Source organism: Zootermopsis nevadensis, unplaced genomic scaffold (genome assembly GCF_977971745.1).
Source record: "Zootermopsis nevadensis isolate Lab colony 2312 unplaced genomic scaffold, Znev_1.0 Znev_ptg000024l, whole genome shotgun sequence".
NCBI classification, from domain to species: domain Eukaryota; kingdom Metazoa; phylum Arthropoda; class Insecta; order Blattodea; family Termopsidae; genus Zootermopsis; species Zootermopsis nevadensis.
This window is the reverse complement of record NW_028259156.1, coordinates 6,578,647-6,588,737: the sequence shown is the minus strand read 5'-3', so window position 1 is coordinate 6,588,737 and position 10,091 is coordinate 6,578,647. Positions and strand designations below refer to the sequence as shown.

Here is a 10,091-nt window from a genome sequence, read left to right as displayed (position 1 = left end):
GGAACAGCATAATTCTTCCATGTTATCGATAAAGATAAAAATGTCTCTGTTTAGCCTTACTGATAAATACATATCAAAGGAGTCAAGGATATTCTCGTACAAAATTATAAATAAATACGAGAGCAGTCAAGCATATTCTCTTCAAAAGTGTTTTCTGAACTTAAATACTGTTAAATAAATGAACAGAGAAGTCAAGGATATTGCCTTTAAACATATACCATGAGTATAATTATAAAATTAATACATTTTTGGACATTGTGACATTGTGAGCGTTTCCTATAACAAAATTAAAAATTTAACACCATCGGTAGTGAAGCATTATACATTCCATTTCTGAAATCGTCCTTAAACTTCTACTAATTATACTGAACAAAATATGTTGTTCTTTATTTAAGTTTTCAAACGTAAGCTCTCTTAAACGGATACTGTGATCATGGGTTCGAATTCCGCTTGAGGCATGATGTTCTTCTTCATATTTATGTTGTGCTGATCTGTGTAGGTCGAGACCTTGCGACGGGCTGATTCCCTATGCAAGGAGTCCCATAAGTTGTCTACACATGAAACGAACAGCTTTACATGTGTGAGGCGACTAAGGTTCTTCACGAAATGCAGACCCACAGATTAAATAAGTAAACCCTCATAAAACATTGCAGGGTAATTATTTTGTTTCCAGGAGTAAAGCGACAGGGCCGGACAGTGGATTTCCAATATGAACGATGAATTGTTTCGTTGTAAGAGTAAAACTTGGAAGCTGACTGTCTTCAGAGTTGTTGAGCCGTGTAGTCTTGCAGAGGTTACCTAGTAAAACCTGAATTTCGTAATCAGGAGAATTTAATATTCAATCTCCGACGGGTTATCAGCTAATACGATTGCGAAATTTTGAACATGAAACTTTTAGGTAAGGAATATACAACCTCAAAACCAAAATAATAGTTTCTCTGTTTATTTTTGAAATATCATTTATTAAAATCCATGAAATATAAAGAATATTACACTGAAAACACAGACACATACTTGAAGAAATTATTATTTGTCACATGAATTCGAAATTGCAATGACTTATGAATTATGCTGACGTCTACGTATTAGAGTTGAACTCATTTATAACGAGATCTCGGCTATTGCGAGCAAACAGAGAAGCGTTGGCTGGAAATTATGTATTATATGAGAAACATTTCACGGTTAAAGCGATCATGGTAGTTGAGAACTTCACGGGTGTAACGAGCAGCTGTTGAACTGCGGTACGAGGGACTAAGATCTATTATCGCTTTGTACGTTTATGACGTCCACCCCTTTCTCATTTAAAATCCCCGCGGATAGCAATCTCTAAACCTTCTATGATATTTATAGTCTACATTCAGGGCGTGTTTGTTTCGATTTCCTTTCTCAGATCTCATTTAGTGCGGTACGGCACTCACGAAGAACAAATTTCTAGTTCCAGTGGTGTGGCGGAAATCCCCGCAGACCCTGCGTGACGAGGGTGCCGAGGGCCTAAGGGGGCTCTCAGGTATCAGGGCAAATGTATAGTCATCCAAATAGTTAAACATGGGGGGGAAGGCAGAATGATTCCTCTGCACCGTTTCGTCGTTTGAACAGAGAATGTCCTACGATGCGGGTGCACGTGATATTGAGATTCTTGTTTTTTCCCAAGTCTCTTAATCCTTTCTTCTCTTATATTATAGATTATCAGAAAATATAGGGAGAAAAACTGCCCGGCAAACTAACCAATGAAGTGAGTAACAGCAAAAGTTACAATAATGCTTATAACGAGTAACGGTTATAACGAGCACTTTTCCTGAGTTTCTTGGATCTCGTTATAACCGAATTTGTATTTATTAGACGTGAGTCGTTGAAACTGAATTTTACGATGCAAGATTTGAGGTTCTAGGTTGCTAGGAGCGTGTCCTGAGAAGTCTACGTTCATCCGACAGTATCTTTTTACTTGAATGTAGGGAGAATAATGCTTGTTCAGTTTACCTGATTTGTTACACAAAATATCAAAGTTTCGCATCGCAGCCGCCTTTGTAATTTTAACTTACTAAGATACTGCATTCTGCATTTCTTCAAGATCTGTCTCCATACAGAAATTCACTTTCGTAGTGTGACCATGAAACCGAGAATCATAAATAGAGAATCTTAAATCTAAGAACACATGTTAAATTTGAGGCCCGTCGATGTTTTATGCGTTATGACTCAGATCCCGATGGCCTACGAAAACTGAAGGTGGCCGCTCAATGCACATACAAGTGTCATACGTTATTATTTTTAGCAAACATATTTAGCACACGAAACGATTTAGGTCTTTTTCTGCTGAAGTCAGTATTTGACTGTTATCGGTTATATGGAATTGGAGGGGTATATGCAATAAAGTTTAATGTATTTCATAAAACAGAAGTATAACCTACAGAACCCTTGAAAATCTACTAAATATTAATAGGCCAGTATTTAGAGTTGGCTGTAGTTTCGTTCTGCGTGATACAGCAGACTCCTCCAGACCCCACCGTAGCCTCGTTTGCAGGAAGGCGCGCTCTTTCAGTCAAACGTCTCATTTACTAGCTTTTATATTATTAGAATTTCTTTCATTCATGTGTGGAGAAGAGCGGTTTTTGACAGTGGAATAAAAAATGTTTCATCGAGTCCGATCTATCGCAGTCCACCCACAGTTTTCGGTCGATTTCAGTTCGTTTAAAATCAGGCTCGAATTTAGAAGATTGTTTTACACTCATAAAGCTGTATACTGCAAGAAAATGTGACCTTGTGGGCACAGAATTTCAAAATGCGTTGTGCTCTTAAGTTGGACGCTTCAGCTGTGTGCGCTAAGTTGGAACACATCTCCAAACTTAAGAGTTACTTCTAAATACTTAAAAAGTTATGTAAAGAGGAATGAGGTGAGGACAGGCCTTAATAACTTTTGCTTTGAAAATGTATCATCTTAAAGTAAATAGACACAGATGTGTAGCAGACATTTACCAATTTGTAATTGATTTCACCAGTGATAAAACAGGAAGTATGCATGTATGAACAAGTTATTATGAAATATATCGAACCTCTTAGGTTTCAAGGGAAAGTGTTCTGTTTCTGAATGATGGCATCATGTAGAAGCAAATTAAAAAGGTCCCCATGACGTGTGGCCTGCTATACAAGTATCAGCAGGAGCCATTTGATAGCCACTTTACCTTGAAGATGGAGACAGTAAGGATATTCGAAGCATCAGTGACACAGTCCACACTACATGGTGCCATATTTCAGAAATCGGATACTCATTAGCAATGGAGCGTTAAATGGAACTTTTTGTGTGGCCTCAGTTTATATGTTGAGTTGGACTCAGAAACCTGTATTTATACAAAAGATTCATATCTGTAAAAATCTGCCTTTTGAACAATGCTTTCAACAGAAGATGTTACCCCTTACACCAAAAAAGAATGTGTAGTACAAATATTGCCATTGTGTTCGTGCTCTCACACAGTTTACAATGGTCCGCACTCCATTTCACAAGCTGACTGGCATCTAGGCCGGTTTCGTTGAAGGCTTTGAACGCTTTTTCCAATGTCGCTTCATCAGGACTCCGGTTTCGAAACCCGATGTAAGCATTTCCTGCAAACAGATTACGTGTTGTAAATATTCAGCTTAGAAGATTTGGCTGATTAATAAAAGATAGAAACACAGATAAAAAAATTAAGTTGAAGTTAATGTTGGAGGCAGTGACGCCACGCGTTCTTCATCTGTTTACTGTCGACAGTCATCTGAGAGTTCCGGTCGCTTTACACCCTCCTGCAGGTTGCCGTTTGACAGGAGCTTGAGAGGGTTTATGAGCCGTTCTGGACATGGGGGGGGGGGGGGGGGAATTCTTGGCCATGTCGGGAATTGAAACCCGGTCGTCCAATCCGCCTGAGCTTTCTCGTTTAAAAATACAAATGAACACATGAAAATAAATAACTATGAAAACATTGTGTAAATAAGTGAACGAATTAAACAATTTAATGCATATGAGTTTGTGACTTCTCAAATAACTTGATACAGGTACATTTTGACTGAGTAATAGGCGATAAAGTCACTAGTTGACGTAACAACGAACATGATGATTTGTTCCTTATGTTTGTTTTAAAGCATTGAAGGTGAGGTGGATACGGCATATAGCAAGCTTTGGGTAAGGGAGAAAAGCGTATAAAATTTTTGAAAAGATACTTTATAGAGTATCTCACTCTCAACGTCAAGGGTTTGGTGGCAGATAAATGTTAAAAATTTATATTTTCAGGAAATTGACTTCACAAATAATAAATAGGCCTATTAAAGACTTTGTTTGTGATGAAAAACACACCTAGATCGCTGAGGGTAGGCGCCGATACAGGGACGGCGGTGGTGTAATGTCCTTATCAGCCGGAGGTTAAGTGCCAGAACGTCAAGGAACGTTATGCAGGGACAGATGGGGTAGAAATGTTGAAAAAAATAATTGCTCAGCCTTTTATAGCCTAGTGTATGTGTAGCAAGAGATATACGTGTGGGATCTGAAGTTATCTTATCTGTGAATACGAGGATGTATTTCTGGGCTGTGATGCTCTATGAATTCAACGTCTCTGTATTTAGTGCTGAAGAATCAAATACCTTAATAATATAATCATCAAGTAGTGTACTTACTATTTCCACCCTGCTTTGGGCAAAACGTCATTACGAAGAAACTGTCTCGCTCGATTGCCAACAGAAGGTATCTGCCAGTCCAAAACGATGCTGAAATGAAAAGTAAAAATTTGTTCAAGTGAAAGAAACTATTTCTGTATGCTGCAGTAAAGAAAGATAAATCCTTATAATAATACAGACCAATCGAATCGGATAGTGAACTGACCTATTTCTTTGTTCTTGGAATACTTAAAAGAGTGCACGATATCTTAACCTTGCACATACCTGAGACCGCATTTAGATTTCTAGGTGACTTGAGGGCGTAAAGTTTGTCTATGTGAGGAAATTCGATTAAATCGGCATTGCCAGTTATTTAAAATGTTACTAACTTATTATTGCAAGCAGGTACACACATTACTAAGTAATTGCCTTTAACAGAATTATCAACTATGGGCATACTTGAGCTTACCTTAGTTTGAGAAATTGTTCATTATGAGCATTTTTGTTGTGGGTATATTTACTTTTTAAATCTAAAATTGTGTATGTTGCACGATATATATTTGTGTTTCAGCCTTGGCGCCAGGAAAGATGTTTGTGAAGTGATGCTTTCAGCACAGAGGCAACTTAGGCTGGGGCCACACGACCGTACAAAGTACGTCCGTTGTAACGGACGTAGGTGAGGACACCACACAAGCGCCAATTACCGTGGCAGCTTGAAAGGATTTAGAAAAGAAAGTAATAGTATTGTCTGTACTTACAAATCATAATTTTATGACGATGTGCGTTACAACGGACGTACTTTGTACTGTCGTGTGGCCCCAGCCTTAAATGACTCAATTTATGTATCTGGACACTTCACTTCATACTTACATTCTTTGCTGGTGCCATCAAAGTATCCGTTTGTTGTAAAGTTAGAAGCTTCTCCACTACTTATAATTCGACAATTTTTACTGTTAGAATCGAAAAAGAACATTCATTTCATTAACCTATAAAATTACTAGAAAATATTTATCTTATTATATTATAAATTTCGGAATCTCGAACCGTATAATTGACTGACAAAGTATCCTAAACTTATTGTAATTGAGATGCTTACAATAATGAGAGTACAGACGGACAGCTTCATTGCAAAATATACAGTATCTACAGCAACTCGTATTCTCCCACAAACCGTACCAGAGAGTGAGAGATGTACAATACCGAAATCAGTATTATCTCTAACAAAAAGCCGTGTCAGTTGTGGACAAACGCCCAACGTTTCGTAGTCCAATTCCGCCTCCATTATCAAGGGAAATATTTTAAGGTTGACCGACTCAAAAGAAACCCCAAATAATATCTTATAACTCGTTTGAAGTTTTAAGGTTTCTTGTGATTGCGCAAAACTTGGGTAGAAATGTTTTTCTTTTTGTAATTTACCATCGTCTAGTTTCATTAAAACCACAGTTCATTGGTTTTACTTGCGTTTTAGGCGAGAGAAGGACAAAAGCCTAGCCTGTTGGGGATGTCTGTTCGAATTAGGCTCGTACGTGGACCAACCAGGGGGCCAGCCGCTCTCGTGCGATTTTTACAACGCTGTATTATCTTGTAGAATGAAAATTACATATCTAATGTCTGAAAACACGTTTTGTTATCGTCAATATTTGTCACTGTGAGCGACTTTAAGCTTGGGCGTTTGTTAAGACAGTAAAACTAAGAATATTACGCGTCATACTGATTAGCACGTTGAAGGAAAGATGTTAATCTTCACAAAATGAATGAATTAACGAATGACCCACCGAAGATGGGAGTCTTCTAGGCTGTTGCGCCCTATAATCTGGTAGAAGTTTAGCGACGTTTCAGATGTCTTTGCTGCCTCTATCAACATGGCGATGAGTCGCAAGGACCTCTGAAACGTCGGTAAACGTCTACCAGACTACACGGCGCAACTACCCAGAAGACAGCCATCTTCAAATTCACCGCCGTGAAAACCTTAAATCCTACGTTTATTGACACATGTTCTTAAAATTAAAGAAAACTATTGAAAAATGCGTGAATAAATTTACAGAAGTATGCCTAATTTTATAGCATTTGTAATAAACTGCAGCGGCTTTTAATAAAATTTCAGTGATTTATAAGGGGCGAATGTGGGACCACGTCTGTAAAGATTCGAGAATCCGTGGCCTAGACGATGGACAAAGCCCAAAATAACAGTTTTACACATTACAGCGTGTTCTAATTTCAGAACGAAATAAATGTTTAGTAACAAAATATAATACACTAAGAAGGTTACCTGTAACAAGGGAAGATATATATATTTTAAACTAGTTTGTGTTGTGTGGGAATTTGTTATAATTTATATACATAATTTTTGGAGTATGAAATCAATGTCAAGTATTTATTCTTGTGGTAAGTGTCTCAGTTTTCATAATCTTTTTCGCTTGTAGGCATGTTTTCCATTAACATGATTATGGAACTCAAATAGAGGATTGGATGTATTTAAATTTGAATTGATGTATATTTATTTTAAACCTATATTCCGGTTATTTTATATTGCGAGCCGATTGACCATGGAAGTTAGAATTCGATTATAGGGCTTTCTGTTACACTGATAAAAGTGTTTCTCCAAGTTCATAGACTTTCATGTTCCAGTCATTATTAACCGAATAAGAGATGCTCCTATTACTTATTTATATTTACGATATAAGTGAAAAGGCCTCTCAGAGGCCTCCATGCCAAAGTATTGTATCACGAGACAGTGAATTTCACGTAATTAAGCAAAGAATAGAAATCCCTAAACGAGTTAATTTAATTACTTAATGTTTTAAGCTCACCTCTCATCTTATGCGATGGTAAGAACTGACATTCTCTTGATGCTGAACTTGTAGATTGTATGAACACATACCAAATTGTGTTCTTCATTATTCGATATCTGATAAAGCCAGTACCAGTGACCTGTCAACTGTAAGATCATTAGAGAGACTGAGACACACAAATCCTGTCTAAACCGATAGTTTTCTTGTTGCACTTTGATTAGTGCGACGATGGAATTTGTGTAGGGAGTTAACGGAGTGAGCTCAGATGTCGGTGGCTGAAGTAAATTTAATGACACTGGCTACAGTCATCTTCTGGGGAACACAGTTGTGGTGTATATTGGTGAGTCTTAACATAATCCTTATTGATGGCTGTCTTCTGTGTTGCTGTGCCGTGTAGCGGGTAGAAGTATACCGACGTTTCTGAGGTCGTTGGTTCCTCCATCATCGCAATCGCCCTGATGAAGGAGGCATCAAGGAGCTCTGAAACGTCGGTAAACTTCTACCAGACTACACGGCGCAGCAACCCAGAGGACAGCATTCTTCGGTCCCTAAACCTTAAATTAGTTTTGCATTACGTTCATTAATCACCTGTTGATTGTAAATTTGAGCCGATACTTGTTGTGATAAAATTGTTTATAATGTCCAATAAAATATTTGTGTGACGGTTAAAATTATATAATTCTTGTGTGTCAGTACTTACTTCATTCCAATCAACATTCTTCAGTTTTGGAGTACCAAGATCGCATTCACCGGAAACCAACGCCAATTTGCCGACTACGCCAAGAAGGATGATAAGATACATCTTAATTGCAGTTCCTGTAATAATATAAACTTTCTTAATTTTATATTTTCGTCATTTATTGAGTATACTGAACGCATATGTGGACCTGCATGTTTCACACAGAGAGAAGCTGCGTTATCAGACCTACATTAATTGTTGTTACGGACATTCCATTTTCCTCTGCGTCTCCCCTCTCTATCGCGCTCTTTACGCGGGGAAATATACAGAGTGATTCTAAAAGGACTTTACAACTTATAAAGTGTATAGAAATTTATTCAGACCGCTTACAGAATCGTTTGAACTGCCATTGTGTAGTAAAACAAATCACGTTTTACCTCAAGCAGTCACTTTAGTTGTATGTGATTGCGATTGGTGATACGGCAGAGATCCCGCTTGAAATCAATTTCTTGCCAAACACGATCCAGCAACAAACTTCTTGTGCCGAGAGTAAATTTTAGGTCTATTGGTAGGATCCCTGTCATAATGAGTGCGAAAATTCCGTTGAACCATTGTCGAAGATTTTGTTTCTTCAAACCAAAGCACACAGCGAGTGCGCTTCGCACTTGTGAAAGTAGCCATATTGAAATACACTGCCGCTTCCGCTACCGGTGACGGAATTCGGTACTGCAACACAACGTGAGTCAAACCTGATTTGTATTGCTACAAAATGACACCTCAGCCGATTCTGTAAGCTTTCTGATTAAATTTCTATACACTTTCAAAGTGCTAACGTCCCTTTAGAGTCACTCTGTATATGAATCATTTCATAACACAAGAAAAGGTCAAAGGGGTTTTAATCTTTGAAATATGTCGCTAACCAAAGTAATAATTCAAAATGCAGTTTCTAGCTCAAGGGATACGCCACCCGTCTTCGTTACAAAGTCCACCTGGTGTAAGCTGTTTATTCTGTTAACGTCATGAGTCACTTACGTATATACACTGTTTGGGCAAAACGCTGCGATAATGAATGTTATATATTTTTGGAAGGAAGATGCTGGTTTGTTGCATTTTAGAAGTAGCCGGTGTTCTTATAACTACGCCTTATGAAATTGCCAATGCTTTTTCCAAACATTTTCAATCTGCACATACAAATTCTTGCTCTGGGGATTTTCCCTTCATCAGTTCCACCTTGGATGTGTTACCTTTATTTTCTGCAATAATTTCCCACTTTGCGGAAGCAAGCAACTATTGTCCCAGTTTTCAAAAAAGACAAAACTGCTTCTGTGAGAAACTATAGACCTATTACCATAATTAAAATTTTTTCCAAAGTATTTGAAATTATTGTACATGACCGTGTTTCTTATTATTTCAAGTCTAAATTAAACCCTTGTAACATGGTTTACTAAATCCAAATCCACCAATTCTAATCTGGTGAGGTTTTTGTATATTGAATAAAAATTTCCTTGGATATTATCCATCGTCTAGTAAATATAAAACGTAAAAAACGCTCTATCGAGTGGGCCCAACTGTGTAGGAACCTGAAGACGGAGATAGAGTCCCATCTCCGAAACGTCGTTTTATATTTACTAGACGATGGATAATATCCAAGGAAATTTTTATTTAATTGACTCTTCACCATCGTCAAGAAGTTTTAGATTTTTGTTTTTTGTTACCCCTTAGTTTGTTCCCAGTCTCAATATGATGCTGTTCATTTTGATTTTAGCAGTGCCTTTGATGTTGTTCCGCATGCCTTACTTTTGCACAAACTTCGTGACTATGGACTGTCTACTGGTTATGTGAATTGGTTTCTTAGTTACCTAACCAGCAGACTTTAGCAAGTACTTTATTCTGAAGCTTTGTGACTTCCTTTTAAAATATTGTCCGGTGTCCCTCAAGGATCTGTATTAGGGCCTTTCTAGTTCAACGAGTTCATTAATGATTTGTGTAATGTCATTAAATTTTCG

General features: G+C 37.6%; 1 pseudogene across 1 annotated transcript in view; it reads right to left on the bottom strand.

Annotated features, from left to right (window-relative positions):
* Positions 1-2,952: 2,952 nt before the first annotated feature.
* Positions 2,953-10,091, bottom strand: part of LOC110833085 (uncharacterized) — a 45,404-nt pseudogene continuing 38,265 nt past the window's right edge. The window contains exons 10-13 of the transcript XR_015536960.1: positions 8,107-8,222; positions 7,425-7,552; positions 4,636-4,725; positions 2,953-3,594 (exon numbers count right to left, since the gene is read on the bottom strand). The product of XR_015536960.1 is annotated as an uncharacterized LOC110833085 (transcript). The remainder of the gene's footprint in view (positions 3,595-4,635; positions 4,726-7,424; positions 7,553-8,106; positions 8,223-10,091) is intronic.